The sequence below is a fragment of the Orcinus orca genome, chromosome 1, assembly GCF_937001465.1.
Source record: "Orcinus orca chromosome 1, mOrcOrc1.1, whole genome shotgun sequence".
Taxonomy (NCBI): Eukaryota; Metazoa; Chordata; class Mammalia; order Artiodactyla; family Delphinidae; genus Orcinus; species Orcinus orca.
In genome coordinates, this window is record NC_064559.1 from 102,606,560 (window position 1) to 102,621,100 (window position 14,541).

The 14,541-nt window shown below is 49.0% G+C and overlaps 2 long non-coding RNA genes across 11 annotated transcripts in view; one reads left to right on the top strand and one right to left on the bottom strand.

Annotated features, from left to right (window-relative positions):
- The window catches only part of LOC125964257 (uncharacterized), a 161,600-nt gene that overhangs the window by 100,878 nt on the left and 46,181 nt on the right, over positions 1-14,541 (top strand). For 3 of the 9 annotated variants that reach the window (XR_007477108.1, XR_007477102.1, XR_007477101.1), the window contains one exon: positions 10,473-10,583. The exons of the other annotated variants lie outside the window; for them this stretch is intronic. This is a non-coding gene — a long non-coding RNA (uncharacterized LOC125964257). The remainder of the gene's footprint in view (positions 1-10,472; positions 10,584-14,541) is intronic. 9 annotated transcript variants of the gene reach the window in all.
- Positions 1-14,541, bottom strand: part of LOC117198522 (uncharacterized) — a 67,984-nt gene that overhangs the window by 32,408 nt on the left and 21,035 nt on the right. The gene's annotated exons all lie outside the window — the stretch shown is intronic.

Below are 14,541 nucleotides of genomic sequence, written 5' to 3' on the forward strand. Positions count from 1 at the left end.
CTGTTGGAAATATTTACGACACATAGGTCTGGAATCTGGACGCGCCCCCCAGCTTTCCGTGGTGTCAAATGCTGCAAGCGGCTGCAGAGGCTATGTGCTCTCTCCACCACGGACAGGAGCTGAGACCTTGAAGACTGGACTCCTGGGAACAACTAGCACTCGCAGCATTGGCTACTGCTCTGTGCAGTCCTGGAACGCACTGGTGCTTACTTACACACATCCCGCTGTCCTTCTGCTCTGAACCTCCCTTCTCCCGGTGTTCGTCGTGGAAAGACATTTTCTGGGAGCCCTGTGGTGGATGTCATTATGACACAGATGGCCAAGTTCTCCTTCCTCCCCTCAACAACCCTCAGTGTTCTCTCTCTGTCTCCTCTGAGTTCTGAGGGCAGGAATGACGTATCTGTAGCTTCCACGTGGCCCATGAATTAGACGTCTTCCGCTCAAACTGATTTTTGTTGTCTTGACGGTCTGAGCTTGCTTTCATCACGGGGAGTAAACCAAGAATACTGGAGCCTTGTGTGCGAGTTTGTGCTTCCACAGCATCCCTGACATTCTAAACGAAGGGAGGGGCAAGTACTTACGAAGGATGCGATGATGCATTGCTGCTTGGGATGGATGGATCGGTGATGGATAAATAGGTAGATGGATGGAGCCTAACTGGAGGGCATGAACAGTGGTGGTGGAGGACGAAGAGACCAGCCAAGCATGGAAGCAATGCTAAACTAAAACTAAAACTTTTGTCTTTAGCGTATTCTGAAATCTACATGCTCTGCGATCTACATTGGGGATAATTCACAAATTTAGTTTATGTTTTGTTCCTTTCTGATTCCTTTGGGCACTTCTGTGGATTTTCAGTGATTCCCTTGTAGCCCAGAAACGTGAAATGGGAGACAGGTACAGAAAAAGAGATGCAAAGACCTCAATTTGGGGACTCTTAGTGAGAGAAGGATTCGGTGGAAAGGTATGGGTGTAGTGGACGTAATAGAAAGAAGAAGTTTGGATTACCTGTGGGCCTGAGGTTACCACCGGTTACTCAGGTTACCCTGATACCACAAGGATTTAGGGAATGGAATGTAGGAGGGCAGTGAGAGAAAAATAGCCCAGGAGAAACCCCAAGCTAGAGAATCAATGGGTGCTATGACTTTAAAAATTATTCACAGTGGATATGTGTGTGTGATGGATGTATGATTTTTTTATACATCTTTATTGGGGTATAATTGCTTTACAATGGTGTGTTAATTTCTGCTTTATAACAAAGTGAATCAGTTATACATATACATATGTTCCCATATCTCTTCCCTCTTGCGTCTCCCTCCCTCCCACCCTCCCTATCCCAACCCTCCTGGCGGTCACAAAACACCGAGCCGATATTCCTGTGCCATGTGGCTGCTTCCCACTAGCTATCTACCTTACGTTTGTTACTGTATATATGTCCATGCCTCTCTCTCGCCCTGTCACAGCTCACCCTTCCCCCTCCCTACATCCTCAAGTCCGTTCTCCAGTAGGTCTTTGTCTTACTCCTGGCTTACCCCTAGGTTCTTCATGACATTTTTTCCCCTTAAATTCCATATATATGTGTTAGCATACGGTATTTGTCTTTCTCTTTCTGACTTACTTCACTCTGTATGACAGACTCTAGGTCTATCCACCTCATTACAGATAGCTCAATTTCATTTCTTTTTATGGCTGAGTAATATTCCATTGTATATATGCGCCACATCTCCTTTATCCATTCATCCGATGATGGGCACTTAGGTTGTTTCCATCTCCGGGCTATTGTAAATAGAGCTGCAATGAACATTTTGGTACATGACTCTTTTTGAATTTTGGTTTTCTCAGGGTATATGCCCAGCAGTGGGATTGCTGGGTCATATGGTAGTTCTATTTGTAGTTTTTTAAGGAACCTCCATACTGTTCTCCATAGTGGCTGAACCAATTCACATTCCCACCAGCAGTGCAAGAGTGTTCCCTTTCCTCCACACCCTCTCCAGCATTTATTGTTTCTAGATTTTTTGAGGATGGCCATTCTGACTGCTGTGAGATGATATCTCAATGAAGTTTTGATTTGCATTTCTCTAATTATTAATGATGTTGAGCATTCTTTCATGTGTTTGTTGGCAGTCTGTATATCTTCTTTGGAGAAATGTCTATTTAGGTCTTCTGCCCATTTTGGGACTGGGTTGTTTGTTTTTTTGTTACTGAGCTGCATGAGCTGCTTGTAAATTTTGGAGATTAATCCTTTGTCAGTTGCTTCATTTGCAAATATTTTCTCCCATGATATATGATTTTTACATAGACTGTCTCTTACACATTTTGTTAGCGTGAACAAAATCTTGTCTTTTCCTTTGCCAGTGGGAGAGTTTTTGAGGCCCGGTCCTCAATTCATTTTCACCCACATGTCCTTGGAGTACTCTCTGAATTTCCATTTATTTGCCTCTACTCTACTCTTTAGCTCCTGGCTGGGTTTCCCTTACTCTTTCTGTGCCTCCGTTTTCGAGACGGGTATCATCTCCCTTGGGTCCAAAGGCTGTTCTCATTTTGCAAGTATGGGGGGATGTGTCTCCATGCGGCTGAAGTGCCCATCTCTCCTCCTCACCCTGGCAGGACCATGGAAAATGTCCTTCAGCTCAGAAGTGCATCTCCCCATGCCTTCTGCTCAACCTGCACCCACATGCCCAGCCCTCCTAGGGCTCATATTGAGGCAGCAGGACACAAAATCTGCAGGAGTTAACGACTGTAAGATGACGAAATAATCAAACCGACACATTCATAGAAAAGACTCATCTAGAGACAAAAGGACCATTTAGATTGATACTAAATTCTAGGGGAGAATGCATATCTTAGAGAGGGAAGTCATGGATCCCCAGGCACTGAGCACACGGGGGTGGAACAATGGTCCCCGACTCCCAGAGCAGGACATGGCCGCTTTACCACCTCCTCTTGTCCTTGCTGCTCTGAGCTCCCTGGGCCTCTGCCCCCTGCTCCCTGAGGAGCTCTCCTCCCTCGCTGCACTGGCCTTTCCCTTCAGGGCAGCCCTACCCTAGAGTTGGTGCTACCCTCTCCTAATCAGCTCCGCTCAGCTCCTGGCCATGACAACAGCGCCACCACACACGCCAGCAGGACCCTCAAGACAGGACTCTGGTCACATCCTGGACCCCCATCTCAGCCCCCACCCCACACACTTCAGATGTTGACTTGTAGCCCAAGAGAGGTGGGACCCAAATGATACGGACGAGAGAGGTGCCCACACAAGGCCTTTCTTTCTGACCAGCCAGCCAGTGCGCAAGCCCCAGCTGCCCACAGAGTTTTGGACCAGGTAGAACCAAGCTCCCAAGAGCTGCGTTCCTTTGCCCGACATACCTGATTTCACCAGTGGCTGCAACGTGGAGATGCTGAGGCTTTTGAGATGCTCTAACACTGCACACCTTTTATACGTCTCAAATCCCTGTTGGAAGCCATGAGGTGGCCTACGATTGGGGCGTGCTAGGCACCAGTCACAATAGGATGCATCTGTCCTTCCTCAAACTTGAGGTTTTACTCATCTCCTGGGCTGGCAAACTCACTCTCAGTTTCATGGTGCTTGAGGATGACAGTGCCTTGACGCGAGCCCTGGCCCCATTTCGCCATCACTTTACGAGCCGTGGCTTCCTCGTGTTTCCAAACCCACTCGTGACGTTTCCCTTAGAACCTTGACTTCTGGGATGGTGCTAAGCAAGCCTTCAGGACACTGCAGGGTGTGGGAGCGGTGAGGGTAGTGTTCCAGGATATTCCAGTTGGTGCGGGAAGGTGTGGGCAGATCAGTATACGCAGCGACCCTTGTTGTAAGAGAAAGAACTACAGAGGGGTGAGTGGCTCTTGGGGAGACACAGTAAACTCAGCAAAGTTGGAACCATGACGTAACCTAGATTCAGAACCACATTCAGACTGAACTGGAAACAAGCCTTGGCAAGCCGCTTTGATTTTGTACCTGCTGTAATATAAAGAAAAAATGGGGGTTGTAGCTCTCTCTGCTGCCTCTTGGTCAGCAAAACATTAGTCTTCATTCACAGAAACTGGGCGGTTACTGTTGAGAGTACGTATCTCACTTACAAGGGTATAAGTCACGCAGACTGCAGGCTTCTCAGGGAAATGATTATCATAAGTTGCAGAGGCTGGGGAGCTAAGAAACTTTGACCTGGCTTGTGCTGCTGGACGATTCACCCAGTCTGACTCCTAGAATCTGATCTCCCAGGGCTTAAGGACTGATGCGTCCTTCCTGTTCACTTAGAGCTTCCAGAACAAAGAGGGATGCCACAGGGCAGGGACCAGGATGAAAATGTTGAAACAACATCCATCAAAGGATGAAACATACCTTAAATAATTCTCCAATTAGTGTTCCGATGGGGCTCTGATCTTCACCAGCTGGGTGACTTTGGGCACTATACATCTGTGAGCACCAGTTTCCTCATCTGCTAAACAGGATAACCCCATACTGCATGTCAGCTGAAAGGCTTATTTTGGACAACATGCGTAAGCATGTGCGCACTCTTGGGCACAGAATAAGGGCTCAACGATGGTTGGGTGCTCTGTGGAGTCGGGCTCTGAAAGCTGGGGCAAAGCCCACTCTTAGAAGTAGGGAGGAGGAGGTCGTTGCCACATTTCAAGGCAAGTAGCGGCACTTGCTACCAGTGTCCTAAGACCTTGACTGACACAAATGGAAATGGGCAAGCCAGTCCTGAGGACGGCACGTTTCATTCTCAGACCTGGAATTTAGCCACAGCTCAGCTACAAGCCCTACAATAACCCTAGATCTTGGGAATTCACACGGCAGCATGAGAAGACAGCCTTGGGAATCAATGGTGTCTCCTCTGGGACTCACTGTAAGGCCAGGCTATGCATGGGCTCGGCCCCGAAGGAAACCCAGAGGAACCCAGGCCTTCCCGGGAGAAGAACCCCTTCCGCCTGTTGTCACTCTGACAGAAGCAACCCTGATAGGCTTGGAGAGAGATTTCAGCTCAGGTCCCTAGTAGCAGAGAGGAAAGGCCACGTGGGGCATGTGTTCTGGGATAACGAATAATTCATCAAGACGTAGTGAGCTCACACAACACACCAGGCCCTGGGGACGGTGGCCAGCAAGGAGGGCCAGAGCCTCCCTGGTCCCTAAACCGTTTCACATCCTCTTCTCCGCCTACTGCTTCCAACTCTGTAGATACTTTTCAATGGTTTGGCTTGGATTAGCTGAAGAACTCAAACCGACTTGTGGCCATAGCAATGCCTACGGAACTAGAGAAAATGTGAACGTCTGAAGATCCATGAGTTTGGGTGTTACATCCAGTCCATCGTTTCTGGCCTAAGCCCTCACTACCCAGAACAGATTTTGTTGGGTGTGGAATCTGCTATCTCAAGCATGCATTATGTAGTATTGCATCTACCAACAGAGAACATAGGAACATGTCCTCTAGGAGCCACAGGTACAACTAAACTTTTGTCCTTGGAATGGTATTGTTCCCTGACATTCATTAGCATCACTCTTTGTCTTCCTCCTAACCTCTGACTCTCATATACAAACACAAACACACACATACACACACACACACACACAAACACACACACACACACGCGGCAGAAGGGACAATTGGGACCAAGGAGGTCTCAGCAGAACCTTGCCACAGGCTAAGCCCACTGTGTCTACTGTGCCAGGCATCTGTGAGTGAACACCAGACCGGGGCCCATGCACACATATGCAGGGGAAGGCCGAGCTGACCCTCTGGGGCCGGCCGCATCAACAGACAGGGTTCCGGACAAAGGACTCCTGGTGGCTGGAGCTAGAGCCTCTCTAGCTCTAGCTAGCTAGCGATGAAATCCATCGCCAGCTGGGCAACACCTGGGGCACGACAGGGTGTGTGCCATCATCTGGGCGGCTGAGAGACGCCCTCCCTGTTCAAGGGGTCTTGTCCCGGGAGGATGAGGGAGGGGCAGTCCTCCCCTGACTGTCACAATCTCTGCTCGAGTTTCTAATTCTGGCCTTGAGGTCGGAGATATTCTCATTTTACAGCTTCGAAAGGTTCTGCTCACTAAGATTAATTAAGGAAATAGTAGGCAAGAGAGGATTTAACCCAGCCCTGCCAGCCTCCAGGATACGTTCTTGTGTTCCTTCTCCTGCACTATACTACCTTCTAGGGAATTTCTTTGTTTGGAAGATGTAACTATATTCTTCCCTGAGGAAGGCAGCCTTCTTTCAAAGGCCTCAACATCATCCTCTTTATCCGGAGATCTTTCTGCTTGGAAATTCACTCAAGGTCAAGGGTCAATAATCTGATGGAATGTTGCAGAAGCCTGGGGAGGCTCTGAACTCTATGCTCTGGGGCGATGCACATGCACAAGAAAGACAATGTGAGCATGTGTGCTGGTGCATTGGAGTGTCTGTCAGTGTGTGTGGGTGAGTGAAGACATGCTTCAGGTGATTGACATCTTATGAAGGTTTGTCTGTGTGTGTTGTGTGTGGCCTCACTTGAGGGGTCATGAATGGATCTATGTGGGAATATGAACTTGAGTGTGCGAGGGTGAGTGTGCACAGGGCTGAGAGTCAAGAGGTATGCACAGGTGTTGCTGACTCCATAGATAAAATGTGAAAAGAACTTATGTAACACGTGGCTCCTAGGCTCTGCACCAGGTGCCCTGCCGGCCTGTGTGCCTGCGCCCACCCTGCCAGGCAGCCAGCTCAGTCCTACAGCGTGGAGCAGATGGGAGGCCGACGCCTGTCCCAGCGGGGGCCTCTGGGATGCTGCTCCATCTTCTGTTCTACAAGGGCAGTGGAAGTCTTCACACGTAGAGAATTTATGCTGAATAAAAACCCCGTGTTTGTCTTTGATATGAACGTGTACCCTTGTATAAACACGTGTGAAAGTGTGACTATGTGAAAGTACTGCTTTTGCCTTCCCAACGGATCAGTGAGTTTTAAGTTCTGGAAAGACGGGATCCACGCTTTATGCTTCTTCTAGCCACTAGCAGGGTCAGAGCACTTGCCGTTTTGCAAAGATAAGGACCAGGGTTTGAATCTCACCTCCACCATGTGCAAGGTGTTGTTACATTGAACACGTAAGGAGATTCTCTTCACCTTGCCACTACCTCTCATAGGAGGAGCAAGACCTGCTTCAATATGGTGGTATCTGTGACTGTGAGCGCTTGGCACATGCCGTGCCCTTTCCATGCTTCCTCATCTTATCTGCCTCCTCCTGGGGGTAGGGTCTCCCTCCAAGAGACATGCCTGGCTGTGTACATTGATAGGTGGGTCAGAGATGCCCAGGACTGCCTCAACAGCAGGAATCATCATGGGCAGCTGTTACAAAGGGAAGTTTGTGGAAGAAAAGGGCAACCACACAAAGTGGCGAATAGGCCTTGGACAAAATACCATTTCCGCCTGTGAACACCCCTCAGATGCTTTGGTCTACACAACTGTTCCTTGTCCTGGCCCCAAGATGTGCCCTGCCCCTCACACCTTGTTCTTACTAAAGGTGTGGAACCCATGTCGTCAGGTTGGTGGTAATAAGTGGAGGGTCTTGCTTCTCTGTCAGGAAGTGGAGAATAATAATAAAAGCGAGAGCTAACATTCATCCAACATTTACTATGTGTTACATCCTACTTACTATTTATTTACATTGTCTCATTGAAGACCCCTCCCCGTCAACCCCAGGTTGCAGGTATTATTCTGCCCACTATACACATGAGTAAAGTGAGGCCTAGGGAAGTATTGGATTCAGTCCAGCATAGACATGCATCTGGCATCCAAACCCACTATGACGGGATAAAGGAAAATTCCGCAAGATGGTCCACACATAACCCCGTGTGCACACAATCCTAGTGTGATAATTAGTGGAGGAGAAAATTAAGTGAAGCCCAGAGAGGCAAAATTCAACCTTGTCTTAATCAGCTGAGGGAGGGAGGGTGAGGAAATAGAGAATAAGAAACCAAATGAGAGTTCTGGGGCAACTTCATGTATGTGAGGCAGGAGAGGAGCAACTTTGAGCCTGTGCGGACTGAGGTATCTGAGGATGGGGAATTGGCTCAAAGAGCTCATCATTTTCAGGGAGTCCACTTAAGGTGTCTACAGCTTTTCAATTCATTTTGTGTGTCATCATTGAGTTCTGTTGAATGGAACGCTCTGTTGGAAATATTTAGGACACATAGGTCTGGAAACTGGATGCACCCCCCAGCATTCCGTGGTGTCAAATGGTGCAGGTGGCTGCAGAGGCTATGTGCTCTCTCCACCACAGACAGGGGCTGAGACGTTGAAGACTGGCCTCCTGGGAACAGCTAGCACTCGCAGCATTGGCTACTGCTCTACGCAGTCCTGGAACGCACTCCTGCTTACTTACACACATCCTGCTGTCCTTCCACTCTGAACCTCACTTCTCCCGGTGTTCTACCTGGAAAGACATTTTCTGGGAGCCCTGTGGTGGATGTCATTATGACACAGATGGCCAAGTTCTCCTTCCTCCCCTCAACAGCCCTCAGTGTTCTCTCTCTGTCTCCTCTGAATTCTGAGGGCAGGAATGACATATCTGTGGCTTCCAAGTCGTCCATGAATTAGACGTCTTCCGGTCAAACTGATTTTTGTTGTCTTGATGATCTGAGCTTGCTTTCCTTACGGGGATTAAACCAAGAATACTGGAGCCTTGTATGTGAGTTTTTGCTTCCACAACATCCCACACATTCTAAACGAAGGGAGGGGCAGGTACTTATGAAGGATGCGATGATGCATTGCTGCTTTGGATGGATGGATTGCTGATGGGTAAATAGGTAGATGGATGAAGCCTCGCTGAAGGGCATGAACAGAGGTGGTGGAGGATGAAGAGACCAGCCAACCATGGAAGCAATGCTAAACTAAAACTAAACCTTTTGTCTTTAGCGTATTCTGAATCCTACATGCTCTGTGATCTATGTTGGGGATAATTCACATATTTAGTTTATGTTTTGTTCCTTTCTGATTCCTTTGGGTACTTCTGTGGATTTTCAGTGATTCCCTTGTAGCCCAGAAACATGAAATGGGAGGCGGGTATAGGAACAGAGATGCAAAGACCTCAATTTGGGGAGTTTTAGTGAGAGAAGGATTCGGTGGAAAGGTATGGGTGTAGTGGACGTAATAGAAAGAAGAACTTTGGCTTACCTGTGGGCCTGAGGTTACCACCGGTTACTCAGGTTACCCTGATACCGCAAGGATTTAGGGAATGGAAAGTAAGAGGGCAGTGAGAGAAAAATAGCACAGGAGAAACCCCAAGTTAGAGAATCAATGGGTGCTATGACTTTAAAATCTCTTGACAGTGGGGCTTCCCTGGTGGCGCAGTGGTTGAGAGTCCGCCTGCCGATGCAGGGGACGCGGGTTCGTGCCCTGGTCCGGGAAGATCGCACATGCCGCGGAACGGCTGGGCCCGTGAGCCATGGCCACTGAGCCTGCGCGTCCAGAGCCTGTGCTCCGCAACGGGAAAGGCCACATCAGTGACAGGCCCGCGTACAGAAAAAAAAAAACAAAAAAAATATTGACAGCGGATATGTGTGTGTGATGGATGTATGATTTTTACATAGACTGTCTCCTACTTACACATTTTGGTAGGTTGAACAAAATCACATTTACTTTTAACAGTAGTAGAGATTTTGAGGCCCGGTCCTCAATTCATTTTCACCCACATGCCCCTAGAGTATTCTCTGAATTTCCCTTTATTTGCCTATGCTCTACTCTTTAGCTCCTGGCTGAGTTTCCCTTACTCTTTTTGGGCCTCCATTTTCGAGACGGGAATCATCTCCCCACTGTCCAAAGGCTGTTCTCATTTTGCAATTATGGGGGGATGTGTCTCCATGCGGCTGAAGTGCCCATCTCTCCTCCTCACCCTGGCAGGACCAAGGAAAATGTCCTTCAGCTCAGAAGTGCATCTCCCCATGCCTTTTGCTCAACCTGCACCCACATGCCCAGCCCTCCTAGGGCTCATATTTAGGCAGCAGGATACAAAATCTGCAGGAGTTAACAACTGTAAGATGACGAAATAATCAAACCGACACATTCATGGCAGCGGAATTGTGTTTAATTGTTTGAAAAACTGGAGCAGAGACCAAGTGTGCTAGGAAAGGATGGTCGGGCATGTTGCTTAAGTTTCCAAGAAGCCAAAAGGGCGAAGTATACAAGTCTGCAAAGAAGATTAGATGGTTTAGAACCGGATCCTTTGCTAAATGGAAATTGCAGCTGCTAATTCATAAGAAATGTTGATCCAGGAAGCTGCCATCTTGGTGCCGGCTTTTCCACAATTGTGGCTGCTTCCAGAAGCCGGGGGTGAGCGGTGCTGACAGCTAGCTGGCTGAGAGAGGGGAGTTGGCTTCCTGTTCTCTGTTCTGCAGGGAGCTTGGCCTCTGGCCCATGCCTGCACTTTACTTCTGCTTGGACTTGTGGCACTGCTGAGGGTCTGGGCACGTTGGGACAGAGGGCTCCTTGCCCTTGGGTGGAGGTTGGCAAGGCTGCTTGCTGTGCTGAGGTGGAGTTTAGCAGTGTTTTGGTGGGGGGAAACAGTACTTTACTGGGGGGCAGCATTGCCGCGGAGGGGGACAGTACTGCTGAGGTGGGGGACAGCAATACTTTGGTGCAGGGCAGCAATACTTTGGTGGGGTGCAGCATGGCTGGGATGGAGGGCAGCAATCCTTTGGTAGCGGGCAGCACAGCTTCTGCTTTGGATGATACATTCTGGTCTGGATGTGCACTGCAATGGAAAAGACACTGAAGTGAGGAACTCTAGAACCTTAGAGACACTCAACCCAGGAGAACCACTTGCCTCGTTCAAACCTGTGCCGTTTCAACCTTTGCCTGGTGTCTTCACCGATTAAACGTGTGTGTGTGTGTCTGCAATGATGTGAGTCAGTATAAATTGTAGCTACAGTTTGTAAGCCATAGCAAGGTTTTAATTGAGACAAATAAAGAAATATAGAAGGAAGGAAGGAAAGAAGAAAGAGAGTAAAAAAGGGTGAAAGGAGAAGAGTAATGGAGAGGGGTAGAAAAAACAAAAATATAAAAAATGAGAGAGAGACAGAAAGACAGAGACAGGAGAGAGAAGGAAAGAATAAGAAGAAAGGTCAGGGGCAATGAGGACAAATGTATTATCCTTCCACAGCAGATACTGTGGAATTTAGAACATGATTTTCTTGGATGTGAGTCCTGTCTCCAAAATTAACCAGCTGTGTGACTTTGAGCAAGGTACTTAACTTCTCTGTACTCTTCTTAAAGTTGTTGTAAGGATTAATGAGCATATAAAACTCCACACAAACACATGTAAATACACAGGTAAATATGAGTGTAAAGATATATGTGTGTGTGTGTGTGCTCGCGTGGTCACACACATACACACACACACACGAGAACCAAAACACGTTGAGTACTCTTGTAAAGATTTTGACCTTTTATATAAATATCAAACAATTGTAATGGAGCATGCTAACCACTCTGTAAGAGAATTCATAGAAAAGACTCATCTAGAGACAAAACGACCGTTTAGATCGATACTAAATTCTAGGGGAGAATGCACATCTTAGAGAGGGAAGTCCTGGATCCCCAGGCACTGAGCACACGGGGGTGGAACAATGGTCCCCGACTCCCAGAGCAGGACATGGCCGCTTTACCACCTCCTCATGTCCTTGCTGCTCTGAGCTCCCTGGGCCTCTGCCCCCTGCTCCCTGAGGAGCTCTCCTCCCTCGCTGCACTGGCCTTTCCCTTCAGGGCAGCCCTGCCCTAGAGTTGGTGCTACCCTCTCCTAATCAGCTCCGCTCATCTCCTGGCCACGACAACAGCGCCACCACACACGCCAGCAGGACCCTCAAGACAGGACTCTGGTCACACCCTGGACCCCCATCTCAGCCCCCACCCCACACACTTCAGATGTTGACTTGTAGCCCAAGAGAGGTGGGTCCCCAATGATACGGACGAGAGAGGTGCCCACACAAGGCCTTTCTTTCTGACCAGCCAGCCAGTGCGCAAGCCCCAGCTGCCCGCAGAGTTTTGGACCAGGTAGAACCAAGCTCCCAAGAGCTGCGTTCCTTTGCCCGACATACCTGATTTCACCAGTGGCTGGAACGTGGAGATGCTGAGGCTTTTGAGATGCTCTAACACTGCACACCTTTTATACGTCTCAAATCCCTCTTGCAAGCCATGAGGTGGCCTACGATTGGGGTGTGCTAGGCCCCAGTCACAATAGGATGTATCTGCCCTTCCTCAAACTTGAGGTTTTACTCATCTCCTGGGCTGGTAAACTCACTCTCGGTTTGACGGTGCTTGAGGATGACAGTGCCTTCACGCGAGCCCTGGCCCCATTTCGCCATCACGTTACGAGCCGTGGCTTCCTCGTGTTTCCAAACCCACTCGTGATGTTTTCCCCTAGAAGCTTGACTTCTGGGATGGTGCTAAGCAAGCATGCAGGACACTGCTGGGTGTCGGAGCGGTGAGGGTAGTGTTCCAGGATATTCCGGTTGGTGCGGGAAGGTGTGGGCCGATCAGCGTGCACAGCGATCCTTGTTGTAAGAGAAACAACTACTGAGGGGTGAGTGGCTCTTGGGGAGACACAGTAAACTCAGCAAAGTTGGGACCTTGACTTAACCTAGACTCAGAGCCACATTCAGCCTCATCTGGAAACAAACCTGGGCAACCCACTTTGATTTTTCACCTGCTGTAATATAAACAACAAATGGGGCTGCAGCTCTCTGTGCTGCCTCTTGGTCAGCAAAACATTAGTCTTCATTCACAGAAACTGGGCGGTTACTGTTGAGAGTACGTATCTCACTTACAGGTGTATAAGTCACGCAGACTGCAGGCTTCTCAGGGAAATGATTATCATAAGTTGCAGAGGCTGGGGAGCTAAGAAACTTTGACCTGGCATGGGCTCCTGGACGAGTCACCCGTTCTGGCTCCTGGAATCTGAAATCCCTGTGCTTAAGGGCTGATGCATCCTTCCCGTTCCACTTAGAGATTCCAGAACAAAGAAGGATGCCACAGGGCAGGGACCAGGATGAAAATGTTGAAACAACATCCATCAAAGGATGAAACATACATTAAATAATTCCCCAATTAGTGTTCCGACTGGGGCTCTGATCTTCACCAGCTGGGTGACTTTGGGCACTATACATCTGTGAGCACCAGTTTCCTCATCTGCTACACAGGATAACCGCATACTGCATGTCAGTTGAAAGGCTTATTTTGGACAACATGCGTAAGCGTGTGTACACTGTTGGGCACAGAATAAGGGCTCAACGATGGTTGGGTGCTCCGTGGAGTCGGGCTCTGAAAGCTGGGGCAAAGCCCACTCTTAGAAGTAGGGAGGAGGTCGTTGCCACATTTGAAGGCAAGTAGCGGTACTTGCCGCCAGTGTCCTAAGACCTTGACTGACAAAAATGGAAATGGGCAAGCCAGGCCTGAGGACGGCACGTTTCATTCTCAGACCTGGAACTTAGCCACAGCTCAGCTGCAAGCACTACAGTAACCCTACATCTTGGGAATTCACACTGCAGCATGAGAAGACAGCCTTGGATATCGATGGTGCCTCCTCTGGGACTCACCGTAAGGGCAGGCTATGCATGGGCTCGGCCCCGAAGGAAACCCAGAGGATCCCAGGCCTTCCCGGGAGAAGAACCCCTTCCGCCTGTTGTCACTCTGACAGAAGCAACCCTGATAGGCTTGGAGAGAGATTTCAGCTCAGGTCCCTAGTAGCAGAGAGGAAAGGCCACGTGGGGCATGTGTTCTGGGATAACTAATAATTCATCAAGACATAGTGAGCTCACACAACACACCAGGCCCTGGGGACGGTGGCCAGCAAGGAGGGCCAGAGCCTCCCTGGTCCCTAAACCGTTTCACATCCTCTTCTCCGCCTACTGCTTCCAACTCTGTAGATACTTTTCAATGGTTTGCCTTGGATGAGCTGAAGAACTCAAACCCACTTGTAGCCGTAGCAATGCCTGCGTTACTAGAGAAAATGTGAACGTCTGAAGATCCATGAGTTTGGGTGTTACATCCAGTCCATCTTTTCTGGCCTAAGCCCTCACTACCCAGAACAGATTTTGTTGGGTATGTAATCTGCTGTATCAAGCATGCATTACGTAGTATTGCATCTACCAACAGAGGACATAGGAACATGTCCTCTAGGAGCCACAGGTACAACTAAATGCTTATCCTTGGAATGGTATTGCTCCCTGACATTCATTGGCATCACTCTTTGTCTTCCTCCAAACCTCTGACTCTCATATACAAACACACAGACACAGAAACACACACACACACACACACACATATAGAAGGCAGAAGGGACAATTGGGACCAAGGAGGTCACAGCAGAACCTGGCCACAGGCTCAGCCCACTGTATCTACTGTGCCAGGCATCTGTGAATGAACACCAGGCTGGGGCCCGTGCACACATATGCAGGGGAAGGCCGAGCTGAACCTCTGGGGCCGGCCGCATCAACAGACAGGGTTCGGACAAAGGACTCCTGGTGGCTGGAGCTAGAGCCTCTCTGCTGAAATCCATCGCCAGCTGGGCATCCCCT